The sequence below is a fragment of the Sus scrofa genome, chromosome 16, assembly GCF_054392235.1.
Source record: "Sus scrofa isolate SSC_HxYL_T2T_F1_AM1 chromosome 16, Sscrofa_HxYL_maternal_Yorkshire_Landrace_v2.0, whole genome shotgun sequence".
Lineage (NCBI taxonomy): Eukaryota > Metazoa > Chordata > Mammalia > Artiodactyla > Suidae > Sus > Sus scrofa.
In genome coordinates this window covers 45,980,129-46,006,632 of record NC_139398.1, presented here as the reverse complement: position 1 = coordinate 46,006,632, position 26,504 = coordinate 45,980,129, and the positions used below count along the sequence as shown (strand labels likewise).

General features: G+C 42.3%; 1 protein-coding gene across 1 annotated transcript in view; it reads left to right on the top strand.

Annotated features, from left to right (window-relative positions):
* The window catches only part of CSPG4B (chondroitin sulfate proteoglycan family member 4B), a 126,452-nt gene extending 100,866 nt beyond the window's left edge, over nucleotides 1-25,586 (top strand). Inside the window, exons 12-16 of the transcript XR_014831299.1 lie at nucleotides 979-1,190; nucleotides 8,749-8,827; nucleotides 15,156-15,348; nucleotides 18,061-18,106; nucleotides 25,024-25,586. The gene's annotated coding sequence lies outside the window, so the exon portion shown is untranslated. The remainder of the gene's footprint in view (nucleotides 1-978; nucleotides 1,191-8,748; nucleotides 8,828-15,155; nucleotides 15,349-18,060; nucleotides 18,107-25,023) is intronic.
* The last annotated feature ends 918 nt before the right edge of the window (nucleotides 25,587-26,504 follow it).

Genomic DNA, 26,504 nt, shown 5'->3' with positions numbered 1-26,504 from the left:
CTTAATTACATCTGCAAAACCCCTTTGCCATGTAAGTTTCCATGAATGGACATCTTTGGAAGCCATTAAAAGCTCATCCTTTTTTCCCCTCCATTAGCTGGTCATAAAAGATCCTACATGTGGCCGCAGGTGTGAGCTGAAGGAGAGGAGCTAGTGTGAGAGTAATGGATGGCATGAGGATCTGGGCTACCTGCCTACATAGCTTCCTTGTATTCTTCAGTCCTATCAGTGGTCAATCCTAGGTGTAGTGCTTTTATTTAATAAGAGACTTCTGCTAACCGCGCCTTACTTTATGACTTGATGATCCAAGCACTGCATCCTGGACCTAACAAAGTCCTACCCTGGAGCCTACTCAGAGCTGGCAGCCTTTCATGTCATACACTGCTGTGTGGAAGAGTATTCCTGGGGTATATTCCCCAGATTCTAAAGTGGCTTATCAGGTGTTACATATCCTTCCTCATGGTTGGAAGTATGGGAAGCAACAATTTTTCCTTTGGAGAGTATGTCCTAGCTTGCCTCAGACTACCAGGCACCTAAAAATTTTACTGATGTAGCCCTTCCTAGAATCTTCAGAGGATTTATCTCACATTCTTTGAAGTATATTTATCTCACCAAGGCCTCCAATGAACTGGCCACTTTGTGCTCCTCTGGTCTGATTAACATGATGCCATCAACAGAGTAAAGCAATGTGAGGTTCTGTGGGATGTCCAGGTCTTTGCAGACTCTATTTTATGAGAGAATGAGAGGATTCATATGGACCTGGGAAATACAGTGAACACATACTATTATACATTCCAAATGAATGTGAAGCATCTAACCCTCTTTTTTGACTAAAAAGAAATGTATGACCCCATACCATGGGCCTGAGATCATGTTAATCTGCTAGAGCTGTCACAGCAGCTGCAGTTGGGACTACCGCTTAGTTGAGTTTTTGTACTGGTCCACTGTCATCTTTCAGTGTCTGTCTGGTTTCTGCAGGGGGAAGACTGGTGAATTAAATGGAGATATTATGACCATCACCCTCACAAGGGGTGAAATATAAAGCTGAAGGAGAGAGAATTTATTGACTTGGGAGCCCTCCTCCAGAATATACTCTACATAACCTAGAGAAGGCACCAGGAAATGGTTCAAGCATGCTGCTAGGATGACTCCTAGAAGGATGTGTAAAAGAAATGCCTCAACCAAATGAGGTAAAAAGGCCAGAGATTGCCGTGGCATGCAATGGAGGGGAAGTAAAAGGCTAAGAGAAGGGAATTTGTGGATATACTATATAAAGTTGGAAAGCCCAATTATGTTGTGATTTAATCCTATTTATTGGTCTAGTGGCAGGAAGGAAGTAGGGGCAGATTCAGGGGTAAGGGAGTTGCATTTTGTCTTATGAGAGGAAGACCCTTGTGTCTTATTCAAGTAAGCAAGCATGTTATCCTTTAATAGGCAGGAAGGGGGCCAATTTTGCATGCTTAGGTGGTTAGGAGAAGGCTAGAGAGTTGAAATTTTGGGTGGCATCAACCAAGATGTCCCTATTCCATATTTCCAAACCTCATTCTTTCCTAACAAGGGCCATGGCCTTGGGACCATATAATGTCATTTTTTGAGGGCAGGGGGATCTTTTTAGGGCTGCACCCAGGGCATATGGAAGTTCACAGGCTAGGGGTCAAATCAGAGCTGCAGCTGCTGGCCTACACCACAGCCAGGGCAATGCCAGATCTGACCTGCATCTGTGACCTACACCACAGCTCACAGCAATGCCAGATCCTTAACCCACTGAGTGAGGCCAGGGATTGAACATTCGTCCTCATGGATAGGAGTCAGATTTGTTACTGCTGAGCTATGATGGTAACTCCACCATATAATATCTTAATTGGGAGTTTAACTTTTTTTATTTGATTGGAGTCAACTACCATATCAAATAATTCCTGAGGCTGCTTCTCAGCTTTCTCACTATAAGAGATGATACCTTTTTATATGCTAAGAAGGAAGGTCTCTCTGGCATTCACTCTTAGCTTGTAATTGTCAGTTAATCACTCTGAGCTTTTCATTACCTTTTCTCAGATCATTAATTGAGTTTACCAATACCCATCGAGTTCCATTTTTCTTATTATTTCCCAAATACCTGATATATAACAGCATCTAGTGAATTCCTTTCCATCAGTATACCATCCCACTTCATCAGTGGTTGAAAATTTTAACAATTTCATTGCTACCTAGTACCAGGGGCTATTTGCTGCTCCTACAGTCACCAGTGGGGTCCTCTTTGCCGAGTAGGTGTTGGATGAGTCCATTCCTCAAGATTGGGCAGTATATCGCAGTGTCTCACAAGTAATCTTAAACCCTTACTTCAAAACAGAACACCTTCATCAAGCTTCAGAAAGAGCTTATTTCAGGAAAAATCCTTTCTCTGGAAGGCTCTTGTGAAATAAACATAGATCCTTGACCTTAATTTCATCGGAAAAGCAGAACCCTTTGGTAGGCAAGTCATCAGTGAATGACGCTTATTAGATGCCTACCATTTTCTCAGTCATTCCATTCAGCATAAGGAGAGAAAAAAAGAAAATCTTACAGGTTTTTAAAGTTGTCTTCAAAGAAACACAAATGATTTTGGGTCACAGTTGCCAATATTTAGATTGAATTTTGTCTTTTTTTTTAGGGCCACACCTGTGGCATAAAGAGGTTCCCAGGCTAGGGGTCCAATCAGAGCTGTAGCCTCTGGCCTATGCCACCGCTGCAGCAATGCCAGATCCAAGCTGTGTCTGTGACCTACACCACAGCTCATGGCAATGCTGGCTCCTTAACCCATGGAGCGAAGCCAGGGATGGAACCGGTGTCCTCATGGACACTAGTCAGATTTGTTTCTGCTGAGCCACCATGGGAACTCCTAGATTGAGTTTTGAAATAATCCCATTGCTATTATGTGGCTGAAGCATTTGGTTCATAAAAGGCACTGCTTAACTTTGGCAATATTTTCAAATAGCCTGGTAGATACTCTTGGGCAGGCCAAAGACATCCATCAGATGTACACTGGCCAGCAGTGGGCCCTGAGAGAACATCTGGAATACCAGTTCCTCCAATTTCTTGGAAAATTAGGGAGTGGGCGTGTTATAGAACTGCTTCCTAGGGACTTTCATGGAGCTGGATGTCAAGTCCAGTAACTCCTTTGTCTCCTTCCATTTGTTTTATTTTTCTCTGATGCTCTTGCTGCCACACACCCCCTCCCCCTGAAGCATAGTGTCCTGCCTAACAACCTGGGATGGGAAAGGAGATAATAGCCTCCAAGGGTGCCTGCTGGTGCCATGGCCACCCCAGGAGACAGCGACCACCCAGAGGAGGCTTGGGAATGCCTCTCTCCCTCCTAAGCATAGCACAGTTTTCTATCAAGTGGATCCGCTCCAACTGGGAAAGAGTTCTGAAGTCAGAAATATTCATTCTCTTCCAGATTGTCATTTGACCATGTTGTTGAGTTAACCTGCTTGCTTTTGACCAAATAACTTTTGACCCATTGTTTTTAGCTGGGTAAGTTTCTCCTAAATAACTTAGAACCCATTTCCCCTTGGCTTGCGCATTGTCTAATTATATGAAAACACAGAAAAAATAATTATTCATGTCATCAGAAAGATACTGAAAAAGACAAAGACCTCTCTATCCTCACTCCCTCCCTCACCCAACTTGTTTCCAGTGCTATTACTCAGAATATGCTTGATGCCTGGTAAATAAAGTACTTTATGAAAAATAACCAAATCCTAGCCTTAATGTTATCACCAGTGGAGGAGTTCAAAAGAGAATGAAGAAAAAAAATGACTACATCTGCTCTTTAATTATTTGGGATAATAATGAGTTAATATACATATAAATACACCTAAAATAGGAGTTCCTGTCATGGCTCAGTGGTTAAAGAACCTGACTAACATCCACAAGGACACGGGTTTGATCCCTGGCCTTTCTCAGTGGGTTAAGGATCTGGCGTTGCCGTGAGCTATGGTGTAGGTTGCAGACATGGCTCAGATCTGGCGTTGCTGTGGCTCTGGTGTAGGCCAGAAGCTACAGCTCCGATTTGACCCCTGGGCTGGGAACCTCCATATGCCTCCTAGGGTGTAGCCCTAAAAAAAGACAACCCCCCCCCAAAAAAACCCCACCTAAAATAGCATTTATTGAATGCCTACTATATACCAGAAACTGTTCTATTTATTGTTATTTTGCATATTGAAACTGTGGCAACTGGCATGCTATCATTTCCAATGTTAAGTATATTAAAATGTACCAATTAATGGGCTGTGTTTATAATTCAGTTAATTATAGCATCATTAATTTTACTTACTTGGATGCTAATTTGATACTTCAGGATGTTGCTTCCTAAACAGAATGGCACTAAATTGTGTAAAAAATTCCTAAAGAATTTCTGATGAATTATATGTACTTAGAAAGTATATAAATGCCTAACTCAACACTCCTCTTAGGATTTTATAATTCTGTGAAAGGAATGCATGACTTACTGCCTAGAGGTATTTGGGGCTTGAAGCTAACACCCATCCCCCAAAGGACCTAAATGATAAGAAAAAGCCACTTTTGTCAGAACAGCTGTATGTGAGGATTGGACAGTGAAACCAACAATCTGATGGACCTGTTTGAGATCTATCACCTATAAGTCAGGAGATTGTGGCCATGCTACTTGAACTTTGAGTCTTAGTTTATTCATCTGTGAGAGAAATACTTCTTAGCATTATTAAGAAAACAGAGTAAGAAAACTCTATGTAAAGCATGCAATAAATGGCAGATATCTTTACTGTTAGTGGTGTTATTATTAGATGGGATTCCCAGAAGTGCTGGCAGGAGTGAATTCTCTTTTGGTAAGCTAGTCCCTCTCTGTATCTCCAATTCCTCATTCATAAAATGTGAGTAATAATGGTATCTGCTCTAATGGCTCTTGTGAGGATTAACAAATTAATACATGCACACCCCTTAGAACAGTGCTTGGCACATGGTAAACTCACTCTTCAAGTTCATGTGCTTTCAATTTATACTAAATTTCTTTGACCAAATCTAAGGATATAAACTACTTTTCCTCAAAAGGAATATTTGATTTAGTCAAGAGTATTATATCATTTTTTTCCTCCTCATTGACCACAGACTTTCACCCTTTAAAAGGCCTTTTATTATTAACTGGAAAAAATAAAGTAAGCTGGTTTTGTGAAAAAAGTGCCAGATTTGGCTAGTAAGTTGTGGAAGATGGATCCAATATGGCCTTGGGCAAGTAACACTCTGAGCTTCAGTTTTCTCATTTGACTGGGGGAATAACATCCCTGTCCAAAACACCTCAGCATCTTCCTGGATGATTTAAAGATCTTATGGGATAAAGGAGACTTGCCTCCTGTGTGTGATACTATTAGTGTTCAAGAATAATGCTTGGCTTCTCCCAGTCCACATAACTGACTCTCAGGCTTCTTCCTTGACTGTTGGATTGGATATGAATGAAGTGGCTACTGGGGTCCTTTAAAGATGATAATTCTGAAGGACAGTAAAATGTCAGTTGAATGAATGATGTTTGATGATGGGGTAAGCAGTATTATCACATACCTCCCCCCCAAAGATATCCACATTTTACTCTCCAGGAACTTGACTATGTTCAATATGAATATGTTGTTATCTGGCAAGGGAGAACTAAGTTTGCAGGTGGAATTAAGGTTGCTAATCAGCTGACCTTGAAATAAGGGGATTATCCTGGATTATCTAGGTGGATGTAATGTAATACCAAAGATCCTTTAAAATGCAAAACAGAGGCAGAAGAGGTCAAAGTCAGAGAGAAATCTAAAGTTGCTATAAATTTGCTTGAAGATGGAGGAAGGGCCACAAACTGAAAAAAGCAAGCAGCCTCTAGGAGGAAGAAAAGGCAAGAAATGGATCCTCATCTAGAGCCTCTAGGAGGTGGCTTGATTTTAGCTGAGAGAAACCCATTTTAGACTTTTGACCTCTACAACTATCAGAGAATACATGTGTGTTAAGCCACTAAGTTTGTGGTAATTTACTACAGCAGCAATAGGAAACTAACATAGATGGTGATGGAAATATTATGTCCTGGTAGCATTTACTCAATTCTTACCTTCCAAGTATGGTATAGCTATGCTTTCTTGCCCTCATAAAAAAGTGTTATTCCATTTTGCAGATGAGATAGCAGAGGCTCAGAATGATCAAATAATGCCCCAGGGGATACTATTCACTTGTGATTGAATTGGACTGCAAATCTCTCAGATCTCACCCTGATGCACCAGTGCCATTCAAAGTGTGGTGCCTCGTTACTGATATACTTTGAAATAGTACAGATATACAGACTGCATGCTTAGAAACTTTTTATAGTAATTTTTTTTATAATTTTGAAATGTAATTTTATGTTTGTCAAGTCTAGTAATAAAAAAATGGGTGCTTATTTTTTGGGGGAGGGAGGCTGCACCCACAGCATATGGAAGGTCGCGGGCAATGCCAGATCCTTAACCCACTGCACATGGGATTGAACCCATGCCTCAGCAGTGAATCAAGTAGCTGCAGAGACAGCTTCACACTGGATCCTTAGGAAATTCCTTGGGGCTCATTTTATTTGTCTTTTTTATTTCATTTTTTAAAACAATTTATTCTAATTGTATTTCCTTTAAAAACATTGACTAATTCTGGATTGGAAAGAAAAAAAAAAAAACTGTTTCCAAATCCTAGATGCTTTGAGAAGCATTGCACTGACCACAATGCTGAGATTTGGGGTTGTTGTGGGTCCTTGACTCTGGCTTTACTAGTCTCCCCTTAAATGGTGAGAGTGAGGAGCCTGGCTCACAGCTGCACATAGTCTTCCTGGGGAGACGTTGGGGTGTAGGGTCCTCAGAAGTGTTAATTTTCCCTCAGGGCAAACTTTCCCAGTTCTTTCTAGTCATACCCCCAAAGTCTTACTTTCTCTCTTTCCTTTCAATAAAGGATTTTCAAAGTTTATTTTAACTTTTCCTTCTCTTTCTTTGGTCAATTTTTTACGAGAGTGCATGCCCCCTGCATATTTCACATGGCTTAAATTTTTATGAATCCAAGAATAAATGCATTTTTGGCTAACAACTAAGAAGTATTTTTAGACTTATAGAGCTGTATTTTTGTCTTTTGTAGAGCATAATTTGAAGCAGATGCAGTTGTACACAGAACTCTTTAATTCCGCACCCCTTTTCAGATGTCCTGCAGACACACTACATCCCCTGAGAAATATGTTAATACTTTAATGAAAACTGATCTGATATGAAGAATCTCAGTCTGGAGGGTTGAGCTACCCAGTGAACAAGGTGCTGGGTTTTTGTCTGTTCTTTGGGTCAACTGCTTTTGACGTTTGCTTTGCCGGGGAAAGGGGCACTTACTGTGGAGATGTTTAGTAAGCAAGTAAAGGAGAGGATGGAGGGTAGTCAGAGTAAGGACAAGGTTCAAAGCACAAAGAGACCACTGGGGACAGAGGAGAACTTGCCCAAACTACACGCTGCTGTTTTCCTCCCTACCACTCTGAGTTCCATAACAGAACAAGACCAGGTCCAGGGGAGTCTGTGTGAGAGAAAGAGAAAAACAAAACAAAACAAAAAAAAAACTACCAACTTATCCTACTCACAGAATCTTCCACTTGTCAACAGATCTGGCAGCAACCTCTGTCATCATCCAGTTCAACATTCTTATTCTACAGCTGTGCTCGAAAGCTACATGTGGTGTTTGTTTGCTTTGTACAATTATTATCTCAGTCGGTGTCAAAAAGTTCCTTGAACAAGTGAGTGAATGAATGGTATTGAGACTTAGCAAAGATAAATATATCTTGTCCAAGATAACAACAGAGTTCTGAATATACCAGTCTCATTTCCATACAGTCCAACAGACTTGCTGTCAGTACCGATATAGAACTAGAAAATGCTCCTGGTGTGAGTTCAGACTTGGCACTGGGTTTCTCCCAGCTAGCTGAAGGTTAAATAAAATATCCAAGCTGGGTTTAACTTGCTCTCCAAGCAGGAATTCAATGCATTTTAAATCAAGAGTTCCTGGATCCCAGCAGATGAAAAGTTTCATATGGCTGGAAGGGCCAAGCCTGGATGAACATTGTGCATTATCTCATTCCACCTTAGAAAGTAGAAGCTGGGTTGTGAAGGGTTGGCCATGGTTAAAAGCTGCAAGGCTGAGGGTTCTTTCAACTCTGCTATGATTGGAGCTAAGCAGGCATAAATATGCCTTTCCCAATGAAATAAAAAGCAAAGTTTAGCCCCTCCCCCCAAATCTCCCAAGAGTTGCAGATTTAAGTTGCTATTGAGATAAAAATTAAGGAAGTATTGACAGTCTTCTGTGACTAAAAAAGCATCTTCCTGGAGTTCCCATCGTGGCTCAGTGGTAATGAATCTGACTATCATCCATGAGGACGCAGGTTCAGTCCCCGGCCTTGCTCAGTGGGTTAAGGATCCGGTGTTGCCAAGAGCTGTGGTGTAGGTCACAGACACGGCTCAGACCTGGTACTGCTGTGGCTGTGGCGCAGGCTGGCAGCTACAGCTCTGACTGACCCCTAGCCTGGGAACCTCCACATGCTGCAGGTGCGGCCCTAAAAAGACAAAACAAAACAAAACAAAACTTCCTTTCTCCAAAAAATCATTCAGAGTTTGGGAATGGTTTCAGGGAGAATAAATGAAGTATAACTGGGATGTTGGCCTGTCAGTATATGACTAGGAAAATGACTAGCCTGGAAAAGTAACCACAAACTTTGCTTCACAGATGAGCAGCAGGAACAAGGAACAAAAGGCGTGATGCAGCACAAAAAGCCTGGTTGCTGTTAGAAGACTTGATTGGACAGGTGATGTGCCTTCTCAGAGCTTTGTTTTCTTTACATGAAAATGATCATGACAGTAGTTCCCCTCACGGAAATGTTGTGATGAGGTTTATTTATGTTTTTCTTTTTATGGCTGCACGTGTGGCATATAGAAATTCCCATCTAGGGGTTGAATCAGAGCTTCAGCCTCTGGCCTATACCACAGCCACAGCAACAGCAGGTCTGAGCTGCATCTGTAAATGGCAGCTTGCAAAAATGCCCGATCCCTAACCCACTGAGCAAGGCCAGGGGTGGAACCTGTATCCTCATGGAGACTATATCAGGTTCTTAACCTGCCGAGCCACAATGAAAACTCCCTGTAACTAGGTTTATTAAGAGAACAGGTGTATATTAATAATAACGGCTGTAATTTTTCTAGCACTCAATATGTGCTAAGGCACTCTCCTGGAGTTTTTTGTTTGTTTGTTTGTTTTTTCAAGTCTAACTTAGAAGTAAATTTGGGCAAATTATTTATCCTTTTAGCTTTTATTTTTTATTGAGAATAAATTATAATTTATTAATAATTTTACATACTCATAGAGTTGTAGCAAAGATTAAATAAGTCAGTTTATGAACGTGCTTACCCAGTATATAACCCGTGGTAAGTCCTTAGTGAGTATTAGCTCTGAGGGAGTATATTATACTGCCTAGTGATATTAATAATATGAGATAGGGTCCTCACGAATAGCATCTGAATGAGGAGGGAGACGAGGAGGATGATGGGACCTGTGGTGACAACGGGAAAGTTCCACTTTGTCCCTCCACGTGTACTCGCCACACTTTTCCCTGCTCAGTGCCCAGGACGAGGACCTGTATGGGCTACATCAGGAGGCTCCCTCACCCTCTGATTTCTGGTTAGCTCAGCTAATGCAGAGCCTGAGCAAAGAGAGAGGGAGGAAGGTGGGGAAAGTGAGGCCAAGACATTCATTCCCAGCTTCTTCCCTGTGGACCAACTGGCTGCTCTCCTTGCCATGACCCTCTTGACAAAGCTTTCTCTTCAGGGCTCTGCTTAGGGCTTCCTTCCCGGGCCACTTCAGGCCTAAGGATGGTAAGAACTTTCCTCTGCAGCTAGCCAAGGGCAATGCACTTTCACCTTTATTTCCTTATATTCTGCCAAGACTTTGGAAAGCAGTCCCTTTTAGTCCTTGGGTTGTCCTTGCATTGCCCAAGCAAGGCGTATGTAGTCTTCCTGGGTACCTTCTCTTACAGTCATTCCATTCCTATGCTAATATCCGATAGAAGTAGTAAACACTGCTTCAGAGGAACAAATTCTATGAATTCCAAATTGGTCATCCTGATGTATTCCATTTACACATCTATACTCCGCCTACTCCCTTCTCATCTCATCTCCCATGGGGGGATTGTGACCTTGTTCAGATATTTTTCCATACAGGAGCAGTGGAAAGACAAGGGTTCAAGGGCTTTGGAGTGTGGGTAAGAGGATGATGGGTGAATTTAGGTAACACAGTTTAAGAATGAAGCCAGGAAGCTGATAATAGACTGGAAGAAAATTCAAGTCAAAGGACTAGGAATGTTCATGAGGCTGAAGATGAGGTAGTGGGGAAGTAAAGAGAAGAGACAGCTAAAACTATAAGTGCTGTATGAGAGTGAGATAGTAGTTAAGATTTCAGAGGTAGAGCAGCTGCAGGAGATGACAAGAGCCATAGTGTATGGTGGGACCCAGTCAGTTAAGTGAAGCAAAGGTGAGAGTTGCTGTATTTGTGGAGGTCCAGGAAATTGAAGTCAAGGGGAAGGATGAGTTGCCCATGTGGTCACAGAGATCATCAGGGATGAAGGCACAGGTTTGTGCTGAAAGGACAATGAGCTGGGTGCTGAAGATGTCAGTGAAACCAAGGAGTGAACCAGGAGCTTGGTAGATGACAGCAATAGGAGGGACAGCTATGTGGCACACATCTCAAAGGGGGAGTTACTCAAGGGCAGTCATTCCCATTTGTGAACACCAATGCCTCTGAGATCTAAGGAAGATTTATGGGAGAATAAATAATCTCCTGGATCATTTGACTCACAGCAGAAAACAGATGGCAGGCACTCTCATTTTGGGTAAAACATTTCAGGACAGTGGGAACCTAGAGTAAGAGATTAAGAATTCCCACTGGAAGAAAAGCGATCATGGCAATCATTTGAATGTTGCCATAAATGTTGACCCAAATCTCTAAAAATTTCAAAAATTTTCTCCCATGATTTAACCTTCCCAATATAAATGTTTTCATACCCCCTGTTTTTTAGTATTTGCATAACATGTTCTTCCTTTAAATACTGTAGTTTTGCAAGAATTTCCTGGTTTAACAATGACTCAGTTCTTTAACAGATAAGTCCTGCAAAATTACACAATCCATTTCTCATAGTTTGCTTGAAAAAGGCAAAATAAAGAGTAAGGTCCAAAATACGAAATTAGTTTCCATTTAGTTTACTGTAAAATACAATCTGCCATTTCATGTTTTAACTTTAGAGTTAATTTTAAACATTTTACAAAAGAAAGATTGAAAATAAGAGGAACATTTAAGCAATACAAATTTTTTTTTTTTTTTTTGCTTTTTAGGGCCACACCCACGACATATGGAGGTTCCCAGGCTAGGGGTCTAGCCGGAGCTACAGCTACTGGCCTACACCACACCCACAGCAACACTAGATCCGAGCCTAGTCTTCAACTCACATCACAGCTCATGGCAATGCTGGATCCTTAACCTGCTGAGTGAGGCCAGGGATCAAACCCACAACCTCATGGTTCCTAGTCAGATTTGTTTCTGCTGTGCCACAATGGGAACTCCACAAGTAAATTTCTTGAGGCCAACATAACTCTTCTTGGTTACCTTTTCAAGAATCATTCTCTTTTTGGTCTCCAGCTGCTGAACTTTTGCTTTGATAGGAAAGTAAGAAGTTACTTTCTTGGAAGAGATCTCAGGACAGAAGCATCAGCCTTGCACTTACAGAGGGCAAGATTCTGGTTCATGTTGTATGGCAAGGTGGCTATTTTCCCTGTTTTCTCTTCTTTTCCATTTTTCCTGGATTTGTCAACTGGACCCCGACCACCCAGAATATACAGTCAATACTTCACAGCCTTGCTTGAACCTAAGGTTTGACAGTGTATCTAAATTTCAGCCTGTTTGATATATTTGATGCTGTTGATGAACAAAGTTTACTGTTCAGGGTGCTATCAGTTTATGGAATTTCAGATCAGAGCACAGAGATTAGCATCTTTCTCTCCCACACACCAGCCATATCACATGGGAACACTGCCTCACCTCTTGCTACCACCTGTAAAATAAGAATAATATATTCACCTCCTGGGGTGATTATGAGGACTGAAAAAAAAATAATGTTAATGAAAAACAGTATTTAATCTGGCACTTTCCATGTGCCAGGATCTGAGTCCACATAGTCCATATCAGATATTTAATAAATGCCAACACAAAGCTCCCAGCATCCTACCACACAGTGAAAGCAGTGCTGCCCAGGACTGTCCAATGCTGCTCAATGAGTCTATAGGCATCTTCGCCCCAGGACTCTGCTCCATAGGACACGGGTCTGAGTTCACAGGACTTTGTCTTATGGGACAACCTGTGTGAAAATAACACTTCTGTGCTCAAAATAGTTCCTTTCCCACCCTTACCCTGATATATTGTCGAGGTTAAGCCAAACAAGAGTCACCCCCAAGTATTCTTGTTTCTCATGCGCAGAGAAGAGGAAAGAAAACATAGTTTTGGAGTTCCTGTTGTGGCTCAGTGGTTAACGAATCTGACTGGGAAACATGAGGTTGCAGGTTCGATCCCTGGCCTTGCTCTGTGGGTTAAGGATCCGGCGTTGCTGTGAGCTATGGTGTAGGTTGCAGACTTGGCTCGGATCCTGAGTTGCTGTGGCTCTGGCGTAGGCCGGTGGCTACAGCTACGATTAGACCCCTAGCCTGGGAGCCTCTATGTGCCATGGGAGCAGCCCTAGAAAAGACAAAAAAAAAAAAAAAAAAAAAAAAAAAAAGAAAGAAAGAAAACATAGTTTTGTCCAAGTCCTCTAGATATGTCTAGGCATGTCTGAATACCGGGATGAACAGTCTCCAGTTGAAACCTATTCACCCTCTCCCTACCCCACCCTTGCGGCAAACACTGCGCAAATAACTTCCCAGAAATGGGGGGCTGAGGTCTTAAAATATCTTGATATTTTACTGTGGTACAACTGTCACCTTTTGGGGACAAGAGTGTCTCTGAAACTAGCAGCTTCTTCCTCCCCAACATGTGGGTAGGAATCAAAATAATAATAATAATAATAATAATAAATTAAAGAACCCCATCCAAAGACTAAGAGCTGCTGCCCTTGGCAATGTGGGCCCAGGTCATTTAACCCTGTGGGTCAGAGCTGGTTTTATTATTGAGGAGTTGATTAAATGAGGTGGATGTGTCAGGAATCATTACGTAAGGCTTCATACTGCCAAAAAGCAGGCGACTTATATTCTGATCTTTCTCAGCATTGACCAGAGGCAACTCCAGTCTTGGGGATAAGGTTGTCCACACAAGGCACTCTGAGCCTGGAAGCCATAATTACCAAGCCCAGTCCCAGTGGTCCACAAAATCCAAAGCAGGGAGAGAAGCACAGCTCTACTGCTGGCCTTTTGCTGCAGTGCTACTGCAGAGGACAGCCAGCAGGATTCTGTGCATTCTAGCTGGCCCTGTGTCTGGCCTCTCGGCCTGTCAGGGAATATCAGTCAAGGCAAGGTTTACTGAAGGAAGTCTGGGGTGCATCATAGCACCTGGGGTTGCTTGGGGTGGTCAGAGGAAGGGCTAAGGAGAGTCAATAATTTTGTGGGGAAGGAAATGAAGCTTCTATTAGAGGACATTCTTTGGTTAATTGTCTCAGTTCTTTGCCAGTTTAAAAAATGTATGTGTGTATGCTGTATGGCACGAGTGTGTATATGTGTGTGTGTAAATATGTGTGAGCATGTATAGAGAACAATACACATCTACCCCCGCTACCCTTGGGGAAATGAAGTCACAACAACTACAAAACTAACATCGCAGGGACCTTTGGCCATGGATTTTCCAAGACAATCTCTACTTCAAATATTTTGGGTCAAAACATATTTTCTGAATTGGTTAACAGGATATGTGGTCTCAGTGTTTAATGTCATGTGTCATTAAGATGTTTCATCATCTACCCAGCTTTCTCTAAAATACTCGTCAGTGCCCCACTCACATACTTCATACTCATTTATTTAAAGTTTATCAAAAAACATATTTTTACCCTCCTCAAAATATTTTTTTCAAGTTCTCTCATGCATTCAGCTTTGGTTCTGGAAACATTGCCATTTTTTTTCCTCTTTGTCACAGATATCATACAGTGTGTGTGTGTGTGTGTGTGTGTGTGTGTGTGTGTGTGTGTGTGTGTGTGTTTTAGGCCATACATGCAGCATACGTAAGTTCCCAGGCTAGGGGGTCGAATCGGAGTTACAGCTGCTGGTCTATACTACAGCCATAGCAATGCCAGATCCAAGCCACATCTGCAGCTTACACCACAGCTCATGGCAATGCCAGATCCTTAACCCGCTGAGCAAGACCAGGGATTGAACCTGCATCCTCATGGATACTATTTGGATTCGTAAGCTGTTAAGCCACAGTAGGAATTCCCTGAAATGGTTTTTTTTTTAAGAGGGTGGGTTAGGGTTGGGGAGGATTGGAAGCGAAGGAAGAATGGAGAGGAGGACTAGTCTTCAAAAATATATAAACATTTCTGCTTTGTGACTCTAGATGTGAAGTTTAACTAAAAAGCCATCTCTGGCTTTGTAAGGGTGGTCCTCAGCATAAGGCAACAAGGTGGTTTTTCTTACCAGATAGTTTGTAATCAGAAAAACAGCCTTAGAATTGTCCCCATTCTGTTGCTACTCAAAGTGTAGTTCAAGTCCTGGCAGCCTCAGCAACAAACAATTAGGAGCTTGTTAGAAATGCAGAATCTTAGATTCTAACCCCTCCCCACTGAAAAGAATCTACATTTCGGCCAGATTCCCAGGTGGTCTAATGCACAACAACATTAAGAAGCACTGGTCTAGAGAACATCTCAGTTCACAGGCATGGAAACTAAGGCCCAGAAACAGTGAGGAATGTGACCTAGATGTCTTCCTTTGTGGTAAAGTCAAAGATGACTTTATTTCCTGTAATTGGACCTGGATTTTGAGCCCAGACGTCTGTAGAAGAAATCTCATTCTTGCCCAGTCTGGGTAACTTGGCAGTTCTGGATTTTTCCAGTCTTGTTTGGGTAAATAGTTAACTAAGAATTGTCCCTCACTCTTATCTCCTGTGCTTCTATGCAGAGGTGGCCAGTAGCCTGAGGTGTGATCTCCAGTTCTGGAATCAGAGGGGCAGGGTAGGGCTGCCAGGGGCAATTGTACCATTGGTCTGTCACAAAGTGCCAGGAACCAGATGCAAATGAGGCTGAAATTCCTTCCTTCTGCTCACTCTCCTGGTTAGAGCCCTTTGCAAGGCAACTTCAGCACAGAAGAAGAGGTATCTTTTACTAATTCATTACAAAGCCTCCTGGACAGGACAGCCTGGCAGAGGCCCTGGTTTGGGGCGGTTTGGTGTGTGGGAGTCCCCAGCAGAGACCAGCATGTTCAAAGAGAGACCTCATCTCTCTGTGTCTGCTGAGTGGCCCTGAAAGGACTGACTAGTTGGAAAAGCCTGTGCAAAAATTGAGGGCTATGCAAAATTCAACCTGAGAGCATTTTTATAATCTCAGGGCCAGAATAATTTATAGATATGAAAGAACGCAAGTTTCTCTTTGAATTTTAGATTTCTTTGCTTGTAAGGTTTCTTTCAAGGGAACTTAATCAAGTGATAATCCTGAGTATGAGTCTCAATCTCTTTGAGCAGACTGAAGAATTACAACTTGAAATTCATAATTTGACCTGAGAGGGAAGAGGTCATCTTCTTAAAGTTATGATGTCAGGAGTTCCCATCATGTTTAAGTAGAAATGAATCTGACATGAGGATGCAGGTTTGATCCCTGGCCTCACTCAATGGGTTAAGGATCCAACGTTGCCATGAGCTGTGCTGTAGGTGGCAGACATGGCTCGGACCTGGTGTTGCTGTGGCTGTGGCATAGGCTGGCAGCTGCAGCTCTGATTAGACCCCTAGCCTGGAAACCTCAATATGCTGCAGGTATGGCCCTAAAAAGACAAAAAAAAAAAAAAAGTTATGATGTCTACCACATGGCAACTATGAGATGGATAAGGTACATCCCACCAGGGTCTCATGCCCGAGGGCAGGTCATCTGGGCCCTTGTTTGGTCTAATGCAACTACAAGCAACTGAGAAAATTAGCCCTAATATGTGGGGGGATAGAGAAGTTTCTTTAGTGGAACTGGGAAGATTTGGAATTACATATAAAAATGTTTAAGGACTTCAAGCAATAATATTGATATTTTATATTAAGGTATAGGAAAATATTTTATATTTCATGTGCTTATAATGTTAGGAGAACTGGGCCTATTAGAATAAAAGGGTCAGCCTTATTATCCCAATTTGAATTATACTTGAGTAATTTATTTTATTTTATTTTTTTTATTTTATTTTTTGCTTTTTAGTGCCACACCTGCGGCATATGGAAGTTCCCAAGCTAAGGGTTGAAAAAGAGTTGCAGCTGCCGGCCTACACCACAGCCACAGCAACACCAGATCCGAGCAGCATCTGTGACCTACACCACAGCTAAGGGCAATGCCAGATCCTTAACTCACTGAGCGAGGCCAGGGATCAAACCCTCATCTTCATTGGTACTAGTTGGGTTTGTAACCCACTGAACCACAACGGGGACACCGAGTAATTAGTGACTCCAAATACAGTCACTTTCTAAGGTACTGAGGGTTAGAACCTCAGCATACGAATCTTGAGGAGATAATTCAGTTCATAACAGGTCCATGAGCATAGTAAGATAGCTATCATTTTATGCCATTAAGTTGAGGATGATTTGTTATGTAGCAGTAATAACCAGAACATGGGCCTTGGTATTCAAGATAAATTTTGAGTCTTTAGATTAAAAAAAAAATTGTCTTTTCAACACCTGCATTTGTTATGAGTTTAAAGCATACATTGAGAAATCCAACTGATTTTTTTCATTCTAAGCTGCATCCACTCACACTGAGTCAATGGGGCAACAGGTTAAAAAATGCTAAAGAAAAATTTAGTTATTATCCCAAGAGAATACCTGGCTACACAGGTGCACATCAGTATTCATGGAGATTCTACTATCAGTCAGATACTGCTAACTGGTCATTAAAACACAAGTGGTCCCTGCTCCAGGAAGCTTACTGTCCAGTGTGAAAGATGGACATTGCTTTGTTAATGACAAATAACAAGTATCAAAGTACTGAAGAGTGGGTGGTGTACGGTATTATGCAAGTAAGTATTAGGGATCTGACCTAGACCAACGGTCAGGAAAGACTCACACTCTGGTGGGAGGGAGCATGGCCCCAACACAAGATGGAAACAAGGCCTTTGTAGTTAGAGATCAGAGAGCTGGGAGGAGCCTACAGGAGAGGTGGGCAGGACTCAAACCATTGTAGGAACTTGAAAGGCATCCAAAGCAATCATCCATTGAAGACTATCTAGAGACAGAGAGAGAAGGAAGAGGGTGGCAGTGACTTAAGAAGATGTATTTGAAGTCACTTTGGTAGAATAAGGAGAATAGATTGGAAAGAGGGAAAATAGAATTGGCAAATCAGTTAAGTGGCTTTACTTAATATGAGAGATCAGATAGTCAAGATGAGAGATGATGCATTTTCCTCTGGAATTGTGGTAGTGATGGGGAAAAAATGGACAGATTAAAAAATATATATTTAGGGAGTTCCCGTCGTGGCATAGTGGTTAACGAATCCCACTAGGAACCATGAGGTTGTGGGTTTGATCTCTGGTCTTGCTCAGTGGGTTAAGGATCCGGTGTGGTCATGAGCTTTGGTGTAGGTCACAGATGTGGCTTGGATCCCGTGTTGCTGTGGCTCTGGCGTAGGCTGGCGGCTACAGCTCTGATTCGACTCCTAGCCTGGGAACTCCATATGCTGTGGGAGCGGCCCTAGAAAAGGCAAAAAGACAATATATTTAGGAGCCAAAATCAATAGGACTTGATGATGGATTGGGTATTGCTGCTGTAGCAAAGAGAGCTTGTCAAAATGACTCCTGCCTTTCTGCTTTCTTATCTGGGTGAATTATGGTGCCATTCCTCAAGACAGAAGCCACTGGACCAGGTTTCAGGAGGAAGATCATCAGTTCAGGTAAGGACTACGCTGCTTTATGTGGTAGCCCCCACCACACATGGCTATTTAAACTAAATTTAGTTTGGAGTTCCCACTGTGGCTCAGCAGAAACTAATCTGACATCCATGAGGATGCAGGTTGGATCCCTGGCCCTGCTCAATGGGTTAACGATCCAGCATTGCCGTGAGCTATGGTGTAGGTCGCAGATGTGGCTTGGATCTGGTGTTGCTGTGGCTGTGCTATAGGCCAGCTGCTATAGCTCCAATTGGACCTCTAGCCTGGGAACCTCCATATGCCATGGGTGCATCCCTAAAAAAAAAATAATAATAATAACAAATAAAAGTAAATTTAGTTTATAAAATTAAAAAATCAGCTTCTTTATTGCAACTGCTACATCTCAAGTGCTCAGTAGTCACACGGTCAGTGGGTACCATATTCTACAATGCAGATATAGAATATCTCCATCATCATAGAAAGCTCTAATGGGCAGTACTGATCTAGAGACACTGAGTTTGAGATGCTTTAGAGACATCCAGGAGGAGCTGTCACATCAGCAGTTTATTATGTTCTGGAGCTCAGCAGAGAATTCTAGCTGGAAACCTATATGCCAGCCACACATTTGATCAAAAGCTCATTGAGAACTTAATATGCTTTTTTCACTACTGGGTCTCTGATACCTAGGCTAGTATCTGCCACAAAGTCTTGTAGAGCTTACCCTCTGGCAAGGATGGAATAGATAATAAATATAGACTATTTCAGATGGTAATGTGCTACAAAAAAATTAAGGAAGGTGATAAGGGGTATGAGGTTATTTTCGTTTTGGTGGTCAGGGGAGACAAATACCAGGTGGCATTTGACATAACTGGAAGATGTGAGATGCACTTAAGGCAGAAGGAGGTAGTGTGCCAGTTGTGGGTATTCGAAGCCTTGGGCATGAGTGAGGTGTCCTAGGAGACAGCATGGAGGGAGAGGTGAGCCCGTGCACTTACCTGTTGAGTAAGAAAGGCCAATCCTGCAGAGACAGAAGAGGCAGGAGGAAAACCAGGAGAAGCTTAGGTCATGGAAGCTGAGGAAGGAGAACGTGCTGAGAGGGGAGGTGTGGCCACATCTCTGATGAGCTGAGGCTCAAAGGACACAGAGCCACTGGTAACCGTGGTATAGCTGCTTTGTGGGAGATGTAAGAGTGTGTGTGTGTGTGTGTGTGTGTGTGTGTGTGTGTGTGCGTGCTTGCATACCTGTGTGCATGATTTCAGATTGGAGTGGGTTGAGGAGCATGTAGTGGGTGAGGAAATCCAGGCCCGAGTCTGTAAGAGGCAGAGAAATGACAACAGGGAAGGGAACTGTTGGGGATGAGCACAGGGTCCCGATCAGTTACCAGCTCTTCACCTTCTGCTATTCCATGCAGCATCTATTCAAGTTGGAACATCAGCCAGTAAAACAGGGGAGAGAAAGTTCTAGTTTCCTCTAGGTTACTTCTCTGAGTCAGAAAACAAAAGCAGTAAAGGTAAATGTGGAAATTTTACCCAGAGGGCAGAGGAAGCAAGGACTAGGGGTCAGCTGAGATGCTGGACATTTATTGATTTGTTTACTCTTTTATTCAACAAACCACCAGCAGAGAGTATTGAACTGCACCCTTAGAATGAGCAACAGTCATAATAATACTTAACAATAATAACACTTAACAATAATACTGAGCATTGGAGTTCCCATCATGGCTCATCGATTAATGAATCCGACTAGAAACCATGAGGTTGCGGGTTCGATCCCTGGCCTCGCTCAGTGGGTTAAGGATCTGGCATTGCCGTGAGCTGTGGTGTAGGTTGCAGACATGGCTTGGATCCCAAGTTGCTGTGGCTGTGGCGTAGGCCAGCGGCTACAGCTCTGATTAGACCCCTAGCCTGGGAACCTCCGTATGCTGTGGGTGCGGCCCTAGAAAAGACAAAAAAAAAATAATAATAATAATAATAATATTGAGCATTGCCATGTGCCAGGCTCTGTTCTAAACACTGTACACATGTAACTCATTGAATCCTAACAACCCAGTGAAGTGGATGTTATCATCAACCCATTCTACAGGTGAGAAGAATTAGGTGCAGAGTGATTAAGCAAGGTCCAACACCAGGTAAGTGGTGAAGCCGGGATTCAAATCCCACTGATAACAGGGTCCTGCAAGGAGGCATCAAAGGACAAGTATTACCCACTCACTTGCTCAGAAAGCACTTACAAAGCACTTACTGTTGCTAAGTGCTGGGGGGACAAGGATGAACTGAACCCAGTCCCTGCCCTCCTGAGCCTAACAGTATGGTTAGGGGAAAGTGGTGCTTAAATAGACACTAAAATACAGTATGACAAATTGTGGGGATGTAACCCAGCTCTTGGATATCAGGGAAGGTTTTTCCAGGGAAAAGATGGAGAATAAACAGAATTCTCAAGGAGGTGTGTGGTTGGCTTACCAGTGGGGATAAAGGGAAAGGAATAAAAGCCCCATCCACAGGCTGACAAAGCAACACAGCTGCAGCTGGAGAGGGAAGCATGGTGGGAAAAGTCCAGAACCCAACCGTTCTTTAATAAGATTAGACATTGGAAGTTCCAACCCAGCTAGTAGCTCAAAGGCCACCGAGGGTGACAGGAGGCCTGGTTTATAGGCAAAGATTTTCTCTTTAACGGATTCCAGACAGGCATCTGAGCCTCTTCCCAACTAGGCCTTAGCCTTGGCCTAAAAGACTTGGACAGACACACGTGATTTCTAACATCTTAGGGCCATACCTGCAGGTGACCCTCACTGCCCTTAAAGAGCCTATTTGAGAAAACTCAAGAATTTACTGTTTGTTCCAGCCAGCACATGAAGATAGGCCCCAACCACCCCCTTTTTAGAGCATTTACTAAAAAGGGATTGCAGTTGTGAACTCTTCCTCTGTCTCTTTGAGGTGTACATGTATCCCTTACAACCCAGGAGTGTCTTTCTCAAGGACCTGAAAGCCACCCTGGAAACGTAATTCTCAGGAAGAATAGGGCCTCTGTCTCCCAGTCTTTGCGGGAGGAGAGAATTCTAACTTCGATAACTGGCAGCTAACAGATACTGCTGGTCTAATTGTATTTATACCAACCAAGCATTTGTAATTTTCACTTCCCTGATTCTACCTAGTGCTCCCCCACCCCACCCCAACACCCTGGTCCATCACCCCCCACTCCTGCTCCTCACCACCTCATTTTCCCCTTAAAACATCTAGTCACCTCTGTACAAATCAAAGTTGAGTTCAGTTCACTCATGCTCTCTTTTCCCTATTGCAATAGTATATTACTGATTAAAATTTGTCCTTTCCTCTTTAACTAGTATCCAGCATTGGTGATCTTTGACAATGCTCAGAGCAAAACCAGATGAGGAACCACTGAACTCACTGGAGGCAGAATTATTTCAGCTTGTGTCTGACCACATACAGTGTGAGTATGTGTTCACACACACCCTGAGGCCTGAGGTTCAGAATCCCACGCACACTGGGCATTCACAAAGTTCATTCAACCTCCTTGGCCTGACGTTATACCTCCATGTAGAACAAGAAACCGCTGACTCACTGAAAACAGAGCGCATTTATAAACAGGAAGAGAGTGTGACCACAGACATTCAGTATCTGATAGCAATTGCTGAATGTGGCAAAAAAAAAAAAAGTTTGAAGTAAAAATCTATTCCACTAAATTAGAACTCTCTAGCTCATGAAAATACAATCCTACTATTGATAATTTATTAAATATTTAAATGTAGGGAGTTCTTATTTGTTCAGACCAAGCCGGTGAGTCAGGAAGCCTGCAAATATTGATTGGCTCCCTTGGAGCATGTGGTTTTCCCTTTTTTCATTCTCCTCCCTCTCCAAGCAGAGCAAAAAGGCTCCCATAGTTCATACAGAAAGGATTTGTTTTCTCCTGAGCTCTGACAGCCTGCACTTCAGGCCAGGGCTCTGTGATACTCCACACTCTCCACTAGGAGGGCCCCCAGAGAAGATGCACAAATATTGGCACTTAAAACCTGCCAAGCAGTGACACCTACACAGCACCGAGAGGCTGGCGATGCAGTTAAAATGGAGACGTGATGGGAACAAGCACAGGAGAATACGTCAAAGGACTTGTGCTTTTCCTACTCACAGCAGCACGGGAGCTGCTCATTTTCCCTCTCGTTCATGGGGAGGGTTGCTTTCGAGCAAACTGGTCCAAGAAGGTTGAATCCAGTGGCCAAGGAAAGAACCAGGTGATTATCTCCAAAAAGTCTTCTAGGAATTGACACAATGGCCACATTTGTCCTCAGGGCAAGTGTACCCGAGTCATGTTTGGAATCTCTCCACTTCTTGTCTGTGACATCATGTTAGGGATAATAACAGCACAGTACCTGGCACATATGAAATTATAGGGAGTAGCTAAGTGCTCTATGTGCACAGTTTTGCTTAATCTTCACAATTACCACATGGGATAAGTACTGGCAACCCTGTTGGGTAAATCAATAATAACATCTCCAGTGCACCAGTGAGCGGCCACGTCAGGATTCTGGCCCAGGCGTGCTGGTTTCATAGCACAGCCATTTGTCTAATTTATTGCTGAAGTTTTAAAGCAGGATGTGTCCCTTACTCAGACTTAATTAGAAATCCTGATCTTCAAATATTACCTACAAAGAAAACCTTATTTATTGACTCTTCAGCCTCACACAGAGCAGACTGCACTGATTCTCTATTATTTACAAAGAAAATGCTGTGTTGGAATTCTCAAGTAGTAGTGGGATGTCCAAGTGCCTGGACAACCTATTAATATTGGCATTAATAATAATTAACATTTATGGAATATTTATTGTGTTATTATTGGCTCCATTTTACAGATGAGGAGTCTTGAGGCTCAGAAAGGCTAAGTAGGATTTTAGTGCAAGCAGGCTGACGTCAGAGCCCCTGCTCTCATCTGTTATGCTACATGGTGAAAGAGTTATGCCTGGAACACCAGGGTTATATTTATAAAAGGAGCAGGTGGCTACCAGTATTTCATCAAATCCTGAAGAAAAGGCTCCTTGAGCAAAGACAATTACCGCAGACTTAGATTGGAGTTGCCAGAAGCAGACCCTGACACAGGTCTCTGCACAAGCGATTATAATGGAAGTGCTCCCACAGCAAGTCCAGTGAGTTGAAATAGCTCAGCGAAACTAGGATCCATGAGGATGTAGGTTCAATCCCTGGCCTCGCTCAGTGGGTTAAGGATCCGGCGTTGCCGTGAGCTGTGGTGTAGGTGGTAGACACAGCTCAGGCCCTGCGTTGCTCTGGTTGTGGTATAGGCCAGCAGCTGCAGCTCTGATTCGATCCCTAGCCAGGAAACTTTGATATGCCTCAGGTGTGGCCCTAAAAAAAAAAAAAAAAAAAAAAGGGTGGGGGGAATAGGACAAGAAGGAAGAGGAAGCCCAGCATCCAGCAAGTGTGCTGTCAGGTGAAGTCCTGAAGAGGGGAGCCTCCTTGGAACTGGAACAGGACTGTTATGGATTATGTGTGTGTGTGGCACTGTGGGGCTATGCCATCTACTTATTATCAGGACTTAGCTCTGGTGAGTCACAGCAAACTTCATCTCCCAGAAACAACATAAAAGTCTCTCTCTTATAAACAAAGCCTAAAGATAAGCAATCTGGGACTGTAGAGTGCTATAGCAAGGGCTGGCAAACCATGCCTCCACCAGCGCTGGACTATTGCCTGTGCTTATATAGCCCATGCACTAAGAATTGCTTTTATATTTTTAAGTGGTTGACAAAACCACTTAATAAGAAAAGTATACTGAAGAGAGTTCCCGTCATGGTTCAGTGGAAATGAATCTGACTAGCATCCACGAGGACGCAGGTTTGATCCCTGGCCTCGCTCAGTGGGTTTAGGACCCAGTGTTGCCGTGAGCTGTGGTGCAGGTCGTAGATGCAGCTCTGATACTGCGTTGCTGTGGCTGTGGTGCAGGCCAGTGGCTACAGCTCCGATTCGACCCCCTGGCCTGGGAACCTCCATATGTCGAGGGTGTGGCCCTAAAAAGACAAAAAAAAAGTATGCTGGAGTTCTCTTGTGGCACAATGGGTTAAGGATCTGGCGGTGTCACTGCAATGGCTTGGTTCACTGCTGCAGCATGGGTTCAGTTCTTGGCCCAAGAACTTCCACATGCCATGGGTGTGGCCTTCCTCCCCCCCAAAAAGAGTAAACTATTTTGTGACATGAAAATTATGATTCAATTTCAGTGCCTATAAATAAAGTTTTATTGGAACTTATATTGCCACATATTGGATCTCATTCATTGCATATTATCTATGGCCATTTTCACTCTGTTTGATAAATATGGCCATAAGGACTACTTGTGACAGAGACCGTAGGTGTACAAAGCTGAAAATATTTACTATCTGTCCCTGTTCAGAAAACAAAACAAAACACTACAACATCAAGGAATTAGGATTCTTCTATTTTGTTGCTCTGCCATCCTCAACATATGTTATCACTGCATGGCCTGAGATGGCTGCTAAAGCTCCAACCACTGTGTCTGCTTTCCAGGCAAAAAAGAACAAAAGAGAGTTCATTTTCTCCCTTTAAGAAAACTTCTTGGAATCACACTCTTCATTTCTGCTTCATCTGGCTGGAAGTTAGTCTCCTCACTATACCTAGCTATAAAACATTATTCCAATAGGCTATGAAAAAAAAATAGTATTTCATTATAGAGGAAAATGTGTATCAGGAGACAATTGGCAATTATACCTCATGTGGTTACGACATTTTGAAACAAGGGATTTTGAAAGAGTAGTATATAATTATATAAGGTACAAAGAACCCCAAATTGCTCTAACTTTATACATTTAAATAATTCTTGTTTCCATTCCAATGTTCATTTCCCTTGGGCCTTAAGAAGAATAAAAATTAATTAAGTACTCTATTTTCCTTTCTTCTAGCTAGGTCTTTATTCCTAAAAGAATGTGTCCTTCTCAGGAACTTTCTTTTATTTATTGTGAAAGTAATGTATCCTCAGGAAAGAAAACACGAGGGCTCTTTGGAGAAATGACTGAAACCAAGTCTAGAACAGAAATTATACAGGATGAGCCTACAACATCTTTCCATACCAGAAAGCAAGCAAAGATTTCTCAGGCCACAACAGAGGAATCCAGGAGCCAAGTCGAAATGTTCCCAGTGACAAGAAAGGGAATAATTTGAGCATCAACAAGAATATCTGAAACATGGAAGATAATATGAGAAAAAGAATGCATATATATATGTATGTATGTATGACTGGGTTGACACAACATTGTAAATCAACTATATTTTAATAAAATTTTTTAAAAAGAATATCTGAAGCAGATTAAAGCATATAGAATATGTCAAAAACTATGAGATCATAATGAAAAAACCCTCATTTCATAAACGACAGCAACATCTCAGATCCACCTCTTAGAGTAATGACAAACAAATATAAAAACAAATATAAAAAATGGGACTTAATTAAACTTAGAAGTTTCTGCACAGCAAAGGAAACCCTAAACAAAATGAAAAAGACAACCCACAGAATGGGAGAAAATCTTTGCAAATGAATCAACTTACAAGGGATTCATCTCCACAATTTATAAACACCTTCTGCAGCTCAATACCAAAAAAAAACAAAAAACAAAAAACTCAAAAAATGGGCAGAAGATCTAAACAGACAATTCTCCAAAAAAGACATATGGATGGCCAAAAAACACATGAAAAGATGTCCAACATCACTCATTATTAGAGAGATGCAAATAAAAACCACTAGGAGGTACCACCTTATACCAGCCAGAATGGCCATCATCAAAAAGTCTACAAACAATAAGTGCTGGACAGAGTGTGGAGAAAAGGGAACCCTATTACACTGTTGGTAGGATTGTAAATTGGTGCGACCACTGTGGAAAACAGTATGGAGACACCTCAGAAAACTAAACATAGAACTACCATTTGATCCAGCAATCCCACTCCTGGGCATCTATCCAGAGAAAACCATGACTCGCAAAGGCACATGTTCTCCGATGTTCATTGCAGCACTATTTTCAATAGCCAAGACATGGAAACAACCTAAATGTCCATCGACAGAGGAGTGGATCAAGAAGATGTGGTACGTATACACAATGGAGTATTACTCAGCCATTAAAATGAACGAAATACCAGCATTTTTAGCAACATGGATGGACCTAGAAATTATCATACTAAGTGAAGTCAGCCATACAATGAGACACCAACATCAAATGCTTTCACTGACATGTGGAACCTGAAAAAAGGACAGAATGAACTTCTTTGCAGAACAGATACTGACTCACAGACTTGAAAAACTTAGGGTTTCCAAAGGAGACAGTTTGGAGGGGGGTGCACTGGGGATATGGAATGGAAGTCCTATAAAATTGGATTGTGATGATTGATCATCGTAC